Source organism: Salmo salar, unplaced genomic scaffold (genome assembly GCF_905237065.1).
Source record: "Salmo salar unplaced genomic scaffold, Ssal_v3.1, whole genome shotgun sequence".
NCBI lineage: Eukaryota > Metazoa > Chordata > Actinopteri > Salmoniformes > Salmonidae > Salmo > Salmo salar.
In genome coordinates, this window is record NW_025549499.1 from 52,149 (window position 1) to 61,120 (window position 8,972).

Genomic DNA, 8,972 nt, shown 5'->3' on the forward strand with positions numbered 1-8,972 from the left:
ACTTTAGACCATTTTCTATTTAGATACAGTAACATCCCTTATGTGACATGCTGTTGCTGCATGTTAATGCCCTGACTAGGCTACTTTAAAATGTATCAACCACAGAACTCACACTTAGGCTACGCCTGTCCTGTGTGGCTCAGTTGGTAGAGCATGGTGTTTGCAACGCCAGGGTTGTGGGTTTGATTCCCACGGGGGACCAGTACGGAGAAAAATGTATGAAATGTATGCATTCACTACTGTAAGTCGCTCTGGATAAGAGCGTCTGCTAAATGCCTAAAATGTAAAAAAAATGTAAAAAATGCCTGTTAACACTTACAGTAGACTACCTTTTGTTTCCACGCATTGACAGTAAGTTGACTCTTTGTACAGGACCTTTCTCCTTCACTTCACTCTGTAAGTACGCTTGACAATATCTTGAAATATAGTTTTTGGTTATTTGTTTTTAGTCATTAGTCATATACCTGAGGGTAATGTATCATTTTCCTTCTTGTTATGTTTTGAGCTGTGTTTTGGTTGTTACATCAGGACCAGTATTCATAAAGTGTCTCAGTGTAGGAGTGTTGATCTACATAGGGATGAGATGATTAACCAGTGTAAAAAAGACATGCAAACAAACATTTGAATCCCTGCTCAGTGTACGGACCCGTGTGTGTGTGTGAATGACATAGTGGATTTATCTGAGGGCCCTTCAGGACCAGACTGATAGGGAGTAGTGTTGACATCTATACTGTGTAGGATGTGTTTTAACTTTTCTACATCCATAACAACCAGCTCTCTAGACTTTGATACAGACTCCATGGGCCTTACGGGCCTCCCAACAGATGTTCTCTCTCTCTCTCTCTGTGTGTGTGTGTGTGTGTGTGTGTGTGTGTGTGTGTGTGTGTGTGTGTGTGTGTGTGTGTGTGTGTGTGTGTGTGTGTGTTTGAGTCACTTGCTGTTTAGCCTCACAGCTTGGGGATAGGAGCTATCATTGAACCTGGTGGTCAGTCTTTAGGCTGCTGTACAGCTTGACGGACCGTAGAGGATTGAACATTTATCCTCCTATATTTGGGGTTCTGAGAATAAAACAGCTTCAGAACAATCATTGTAGAAATATGTGTTTACAGTTCTACACATCTGTTCAATAAGTGGTTGTTGTTGTTGTTTTTTATAATGATGATGATGACTATTGTATACATTAGGATATTATTTTTGCATCGTACATCATGTCAGCTTAAACAGACAGATGTAGACAGACATGCAACACGTCACACACAATACATACATAGTGCAATATACTTACAGACAGACAGTATTCACATAGACAACCATATAACACAATACAACACAACACAATATGAGCCTGGTTCATTTTCAGTAATGAGGCACTGTACCCCATTTCCAGTTTATACTTCAATGTATCAGGTGGAGTTATTCACCAGCTATAGAGTGAGTTGTTGTTTATGTTTCTAAGACTGCAGGGTGGGAGATGCTACAATGGCCTTGAGAACAGCAGGAAGTGTGTTGGTGGTCATTCTCTGGTCTGTAGCAGGTATGGTCTCATTCATAATGTTTCAGTTGCCATGTATGTCAATCTACAGACATTTCTAAAAGGATATGAATCATAATGTTATTCTGGTGTGTTCTGTTAGGTGTCTCCACTTCACTATAAATAGTTATCTTTCATACCTCACTGAGTGATGCTTATCTCTGGTTTCCATTCACACTTCTGCACATCAGCAGCAGCAGCAGTATAAGAATGTTGTCCACCACAAGCATGGTTGGGTTCAATTCCCTTTAAATTCCACTCAATTCAAGAAGTAGACTGAAATTCCAATTCCAATTATTTCCAATGCTTTTCAGTTAGAAACATTTTGAAAAATATAATTGGAATTTGGTTTACTTTCAGAATTGACTGGAATTTAAATGGGATTGACCCCAACCCTGGCCACCAGTGCTTTTTACTTCCATGATGTATATTGAAATTAATACTAGAATGATATAAGGGAATGTACATTTGAGTAGATGGGTCCTACAGTATCCTGTACATGTTTACATGCATTTGGATGTAATATTGTAATGTCTGTTTTTTTATAGTCTTGATGTCACAGATGAAGTTCTCTCATGGTTGAGTCCTGTGACACTGTGTTTCAGGTGTTCTGGGACAAAATACTGTGATGATCTGTGCCTTAAAGGGGTCATCAGTGGTCCTGACCTGTCCTGTTCCAAGTTGGACCCAAGTCACAGAGATAGTCTGGTTTAACCAATGGTTGAATGGTAAGTCGTATGATCTGAGATGGGACCCTAAGTATGAAGGTCGTGTGGAGTACAGTGGAACTACAGAGAAGGACTGCATCCTGAGAATCACAGACCTGAGACAGAGTGACATAGCAACATGTGACTTCAGATATAAAACAGACAACTCAGGATGGAAGTCTGACTCAGATAGATTCAGTCTCTCTGTTACAGGTACTGTAATATGGTGAACACAGTAAAGTACAATAAACACATACCAGTAACAATAAAAGGGGTTAAATGATGAATTTGATGAATTTCCTACTTTTAATTACAGATCCCAGAACAGTCTGTCATGACAGATTATAACGTTCTCACAAACTCTCATTCAGGCCTGCAGGTGAAGGTGACTCCTGACAGAGTAGCAGAAGGACATAATGTCACACTGACGTGTAGCACCACCTGTACTCTGACTGACAACCCCAACCCCACCTACATCTGGTACAGGAATGGACAGCCTCTTCCTCAGTCCACTTCCCAACAACACTCTGTCTGGAGTCCTAAAACAGAGAGTTCCTCCTGTGCTGTAAAAGGCCATGAGGATCTCCACTCTCCTGCAGTGTGTGAGTCCCAATTCTATTGGGATCATTTGTAGCTAACCTTTTTTTTAACAAAGTAAGGCAACTTGCTAAATTCAAGGTATGTGTGAAAAAAAACGATTTCATGTATTTTCAGGTGCTCAGGGTCACAACTGCTGGAGGGTGACTTACACCAAGAGGAGAATCTGTGTCTTGAAGGACTCCACAGTGAACATATCCTGCTCTTACACTCATCCCACTAGTTATATAGAACAAGGTCCATTCTTGTTTACACAGAAACACCCTGTAGATCTCAGTTCATATCCAGAGTATGCAGGTCGTGTGGAGTACAATAGGACCACAGGGAACCACCACACCATGATAATAACAGACCTGACAGAGAAGGACTCAGCTGAATACAAATTCACATTACTAACAACAGATGAGGGGAGATTTTCTGGTCTTCCTGGTGTGATGTTGACTGTCACAAATAATACTCCACCTACAGTTATTACTGTAATAGGACAAGTCTAATCACATGACAAGCCTGTCTGGAGTCAAATATGACTGATGTTTCCTCTTAGATATCCTGTTGGAGATGGATCCTACGTCTGTGTCAGAGGGGGAGAGAGTCACACTGAGATGTAGAACCAAATGTACAGTCTGTCTCAACCCCACCTACATATGGTACAAGAACGGACAACATCTGACCAACCCAATCACCAGTTATAACAGCCTGATCCTAGACCCAATCACCAGTTATAACAGCCTGATCCTAGACCCAGTCAGCAGTTATAACAGCCTGATCCTAGACCCAGTCAGCAGTTATAACAGTCTGAACCTAGACCCAGTCACCAGTTATAACAGCCTGATCCTAGACCCAGTCACCAGTTATAACAGCCTGATCCTAGACCCAGTCAGCAGTTATAACAGCCTGATCCTAGACCCAGTCACCAGTTATAACAGCCTGATCCTAGACCCAGTCAGCACTTATAACAGTCTGATCCTAGACCCAATCACCAGTTATAACAGCCTGATCCTAGACCCAGTCACCAGTTACAACAGCCTGATCCTAGACCCAGTCAGCAGTTATAACAGCCTGATCCTAGACCCAGTCACCAGTTATAACAGCCTGATCCTAGACCCAGTCAGCACTTATAACAGCCTGATCCTAGACCCAGTCAGCAGTTATAACAGCCTGATCCTAGACCCAGTCACCAGTTATAACAGCCTGATCCTAGACCCAGTCAGCACTTATAACAGCCTGATCCTAGACCCAATCACCAGTTATAACAGCCTGATCCTAGACCCAATCACCAGTTATAACAGCCTGATCCTAGACCCAGTCACCAGTTATAACAGCCTGATCCTAGACCCAGTCAGCACTTATAACAGCCTGATCCTAGACCCAATCACCAGTTATAACAGCCTGATCCTAGACCCAGTCACCAGTTACAACAGCCTGATCCTAGACCCAGTCAGCAGTTATAACAGTCTGATCCTAGACCCAGTCACCAGTTACAACAGCCTGATCCTAGACCCAGTCAGCAGTTATAACAGTCTGATCCTAGACCCAGTCACCAGTTATAACAGCCTGATCCTAGACCCAGTCACCAGTTATAACAGCCTGATCCTAGACCCAATCACCAGTTATAACAGCCTGATCCTAGACCCAGTCACCAGTTACAACAGCCTGATCCTAGACCCAGTCAGCCGTTATAACAGCCTGATCCTAGACCCAGTCAGCAGTTATAACAGTCTGATCCTAGACCCAGTCACCAGTTATAACAGCCTGATAGTCACCAGTTATAACAGCCTGATCCTAGACCCAGTCACCAGTTATAACAGCCTGACCCTAGACCCAGTCAGCACTTATAACAGCCTGACCCTAGACCCAATCACCAGTTATAACAGCCTGATCCTAGACCCAGTCAGCAGTTATAACAGCCTGATCCTAGACCCAGTCAGCAGTGAAGATGCAGGGAACTACTCCTGTGATGTAGAAGGCTTTGAGAGAATCCTCTCTCCAGAAGAGAGACTCACTGTCAGATGTGAGTACATGGGGTGTTGATATATCTACAGTGAAAGTCATTGATATCATCTCTCTAATACATGGTTCTACATGTCAGTGTAATATACTAATCTATACTAATTTACATCATCTCTCTAATACATGGTTCTACATGTCAGTGTAATATACTAATCTATACTAATTTACATCATCTCTTGGTGCCTTACATGTTATATGAGTTCTACATGTTCTGTCATCTTCAACACCAGATGGTCCAAAGAACACCTCAGTGTCAGTCAGTCCCTCTGGTGAAATAGTGGAGGGCAGTTCAGTGACTCTGACCTGCAGCAGTGATGCCAACCCACCTGTGGACAAATACACCTGGTACAAGAAGAACGTAACCTCACCAAAAGCATCAGGACAGAGTTACAGCATCACTAACATCAGCTCTGAGGACAGAGGAGAATACTACTGTGAGGCCCAGAATGGAAGAGGATCTATGAACTCTACAGCTCTGATGATCATTGTAGCAGGTAAAGTTTAATCGTCAATACAAAACTACATGTTTCAAGCTAATCTTAATCATTATACTTTGGCTTATTACACCTTAGTTTATAACTATACATTGGGTTATAAGATCCCTTAACTCTTGCGACGACAATCCCGTGAGCGGGACCGAGTTTTAGTGAAAAATCAGAGCGCCATACTCAAAAATACAAATCTAATAATTTCAATTTCTCAAACATAGGACTATGTTACACCATTTTATAGATAAACTTCTCCTGAATTGAACCACGTAGTCTGATTTCAAAAAGGCTTTACAGCGAAAGCAAAACATTAGATTATGTTAGGAGAGTACATCGACAAAAGTAACCACACAGCCATTTTCAAAGCAACTACATGCATCAGAAAAAACCAAATGCAGCACTAACCTTTGACAATCTTCATCAGATGACACTTCTAGGACATCATGTTATACAATACATGCATTTTTTGTTCGATAAAGTTCATATTTATATATAAAAACAGCATTTTACATTGGGGCGTGACGTTCAGAAAATATTTTCCCTCGGTGAATCAGCACTACAATTTACAAAATTACTCGTCAAAAACGTTTATAAAATATTAAACTGTCATTCAAAGAATTATAGATGAACATCTCCTTTATGCAACCGCTTTGACAGATTTCAAAATAACTTTACTGGGAAGGCACACTTTGCAATAATCTGAGTACTGTGGTCAGAAAAATTCACTACGCAATACAGATAGGTGCCATTTTGGAGTCATCTAAAATATTAAATAGCATTATAAATATTCACTTACCTTTAATAATCTTCATCAGAAGGCACTTCCAGGAATCCCAGGTCCACAACAAATGTTGTTTTGTTCGATAAAATTAATAATTTATGTCCAAATAGCTCTTTGTTGTTCGCGCGTTACGTTCAGCTACTCCAAAAGTAGGAAGCGCGTGGAAAATCTCAGGACGAAAAGTCAAAAAAATATCTATTTACGTTCGTTCAAACATGTCAAACGTTGTAAAGCATCAATCTTTAGGGCCTTTAGAACGTGAAGAATCAGTAATATTTCAACCGGACGCAACCAGTGTCTTGAAAAAAGTTTTGGAACGGAGCTACCTCTCGCAGGAACGCGCGTCAATGAGGCGATGGCCTTCCCTGGGTGACCAACTTCCCGGCCTTCTCATTAGGTCTCTGTTCATCGTAGGACCTCAAACAACTTTATAAAGACTGTCGACATCTAGTGGAAGCCTTAGGAAGTGCACAATGATTACCACGTCACTGTGTGTTCAATAGGCAATGACTTGAATAGAGCCCACACATCCAGATTTCCACTTTCTGGTAGGATTTCTCTCAGGTTTTTGCTTGCCATATGAGTTCTGTTATACTCACAGACATCATTCAAACAGTTTTAGAAACGTCAGAGTGTTTTCTATCCAAATCTACTAATAATATGCATATCCTAGCTTCTGAGTTTGAGTAGGAGGCAGTTTAATATGGGCAGATATTTTTTTCGAAATTGACAATACTGCCCCCTATCCCTAAGTAGCTGGAAGAAGTTATTAACAAGTATTGCATTAATGTTCTGTATTGCTGTATATTCATTTTCAGTTTATAATAACATGTACTCATATAATTCATTTGATATTTTAGGGAAACAAACCTCAGTTATGAATGCAGCTGTAGGAATCATAGTTGTTGTTCTGGTTCTCATCCTCTGTCTCTCTGGACTAATGTGGTTCAGGTGAGTGAAGAAGGGAAAACTGATATTTGTATTATTCTTTCACCTTAGCACTCTGATTTGTTATTAACTTTATTCATTCATAAATGTATTTATTGGCCCAACGCCCTTAACTGTTAAACTGTATTAGTAACATATCAACTTCCACTAGAGGTCACTAGAGAACAGAACTCACTCTGTCCCTCATTACAGGAGATCCACAGGAGGAAGTAATGCTACAACAGACAAACAGGTGATTCTATCAGTTATCAATTACACCAGGGTTTCAAACCCCCCCCGTGTAGTGCTAGGGCAAAAAACTAAACGTGCACCCAAGGGAGGGGCTCTGAGTTACAACTCCATTTTCATTCATTTACTATGTCACGACAGTCTCTTTCATACTATTTTAATTTCTCTCTCTCTCTTTCTCTTTCTCTTTCTCTCTCTCTCTCTCTCTCTCTTTCTCTTTCTGTCCACAGAGTGTCCATCCTGATCCTAACAGTGAGACGTACACACCTCTGAACATGAAGACCAGGTCACCAGAGTATGACACTCTGGCAGTAAGTGTGTTTGTGTGTGTGTGTCCATAAACATTTTAGTGGGAGTGTAAATTACTAATTCTGTGTCTTCTTTCAGAATGCGAGGGGACCCTCCCACTGAAGAGAACCACTACAGAACCTGGACTGAAGAGAACCACTACAGAACCTGGACAGAAGAGAACCACCACAGAACCTGGACTGAAGAGAACCACCACAGAACCTGGACTGAAGAAAATACCTACCAACATCAACTGAAGAGAACCACCACAGAAGCTGGACTGAAGAGAAGCACCACAGAAGCTGGACTGAAGAGAAGCACCACAGAAGCTGGACTGAAGAGCTACGGTTCCAATCCAAAGCCAGGCATCACACGTCTATTCTCTTGCAACCATATCTAGAATGTTTTCCAGACCATGATCTTTAACTTTTGAGTAAATGCTGGAATAGATTTTTTATTTTCTTATAATGATACTTATATTGATGATAAATAGGATGGGTTATGATTCTGCTTTTTTTCATTGGGATATTTTCTATTTCCATTTGTTTGATGATATAAATAGAATACTTTTCTTGTGTACCAATCTGTTTACTATCTATAATTTAACTTTATATGTCTGATCTTTTTCTATGGGATTTTGCCATTTAGGGATTTATAACATTAATAGTCCTACTTTCCTCAGCAACTAATATAGATAATATTGATAACAGCTTTTTAATATGTTTTGTTCTTGGGCCAAGTTTCTCCTGATGTATTTAATGAATTACTTTGTATTGCTGTCAGACATTATTCTGCATTTTATGTTTTATATTCTGTAATACTATATTGTTTATTTTTTATTTTTTAAATGTCATCAGTACATTACATACATTTAAACATTTGCAGTTTTTATACATTTTATATTAATTAGAATTGTATATTACGTAATACTATATTGTTCAGTGTCATGATATCACTTGTTTTATCATTACATTTTCATTATTATCTATTTTAGATACATGTTTACCTTTTCAGTTTTAACAGTCCGGTTTGAGTGTCAATACAGTATATGCATCATGTTATAAAAAAGCTCAAAATGATCAATGCATCAATTCATAACTATTTCCACTCTGCTCTTGTTTCTTGTAATTCTTGCAATTAGCCAAATGATGGCGCCATTGAATCATTGAACCATGAGTGGCTAGGCCAGCGTTTCCTAAACTCGGTCTTGGGGGACCCCAAGGGGTAAACGTTTTGGTTTTTGCCCAAGCACTACACAGCTGATTCAAATAATCAAATCTTGATGACGAGTTGATTACTCAAACAGAGGAAGTGTTGCTTAGTTGTCTTATTAACCTCAGACATATTATTTCTATTCACTGAAATGACCCTAGTTTAACCCATTGTTGTCTCCT

General features: G+C 40.0%; 1 protein-coding gene across 1 annotated transcript in view; it reads left to right on the forward strand.

Annotated features, from left to right (window-relative positions):
* LOC106591278 (sialoadhesin) overlaps window positions 1–7,920 on the forward strand; it is a 42,539-nt gene extending 34,619 nt beyond the window's left edge. Inside the window, exon 10 of the transcript XR_006767494.1 lies at window positions 7,865–7,920. The gene's annotated coding sequence lies outside the window, so the exon portion shown is untranslated. The remainder of the gene's footprint in view (window positions 1–7,864) is intronic.
* Window positions 7,921–8,972: the final 1,052 nt, after the last annotated feature.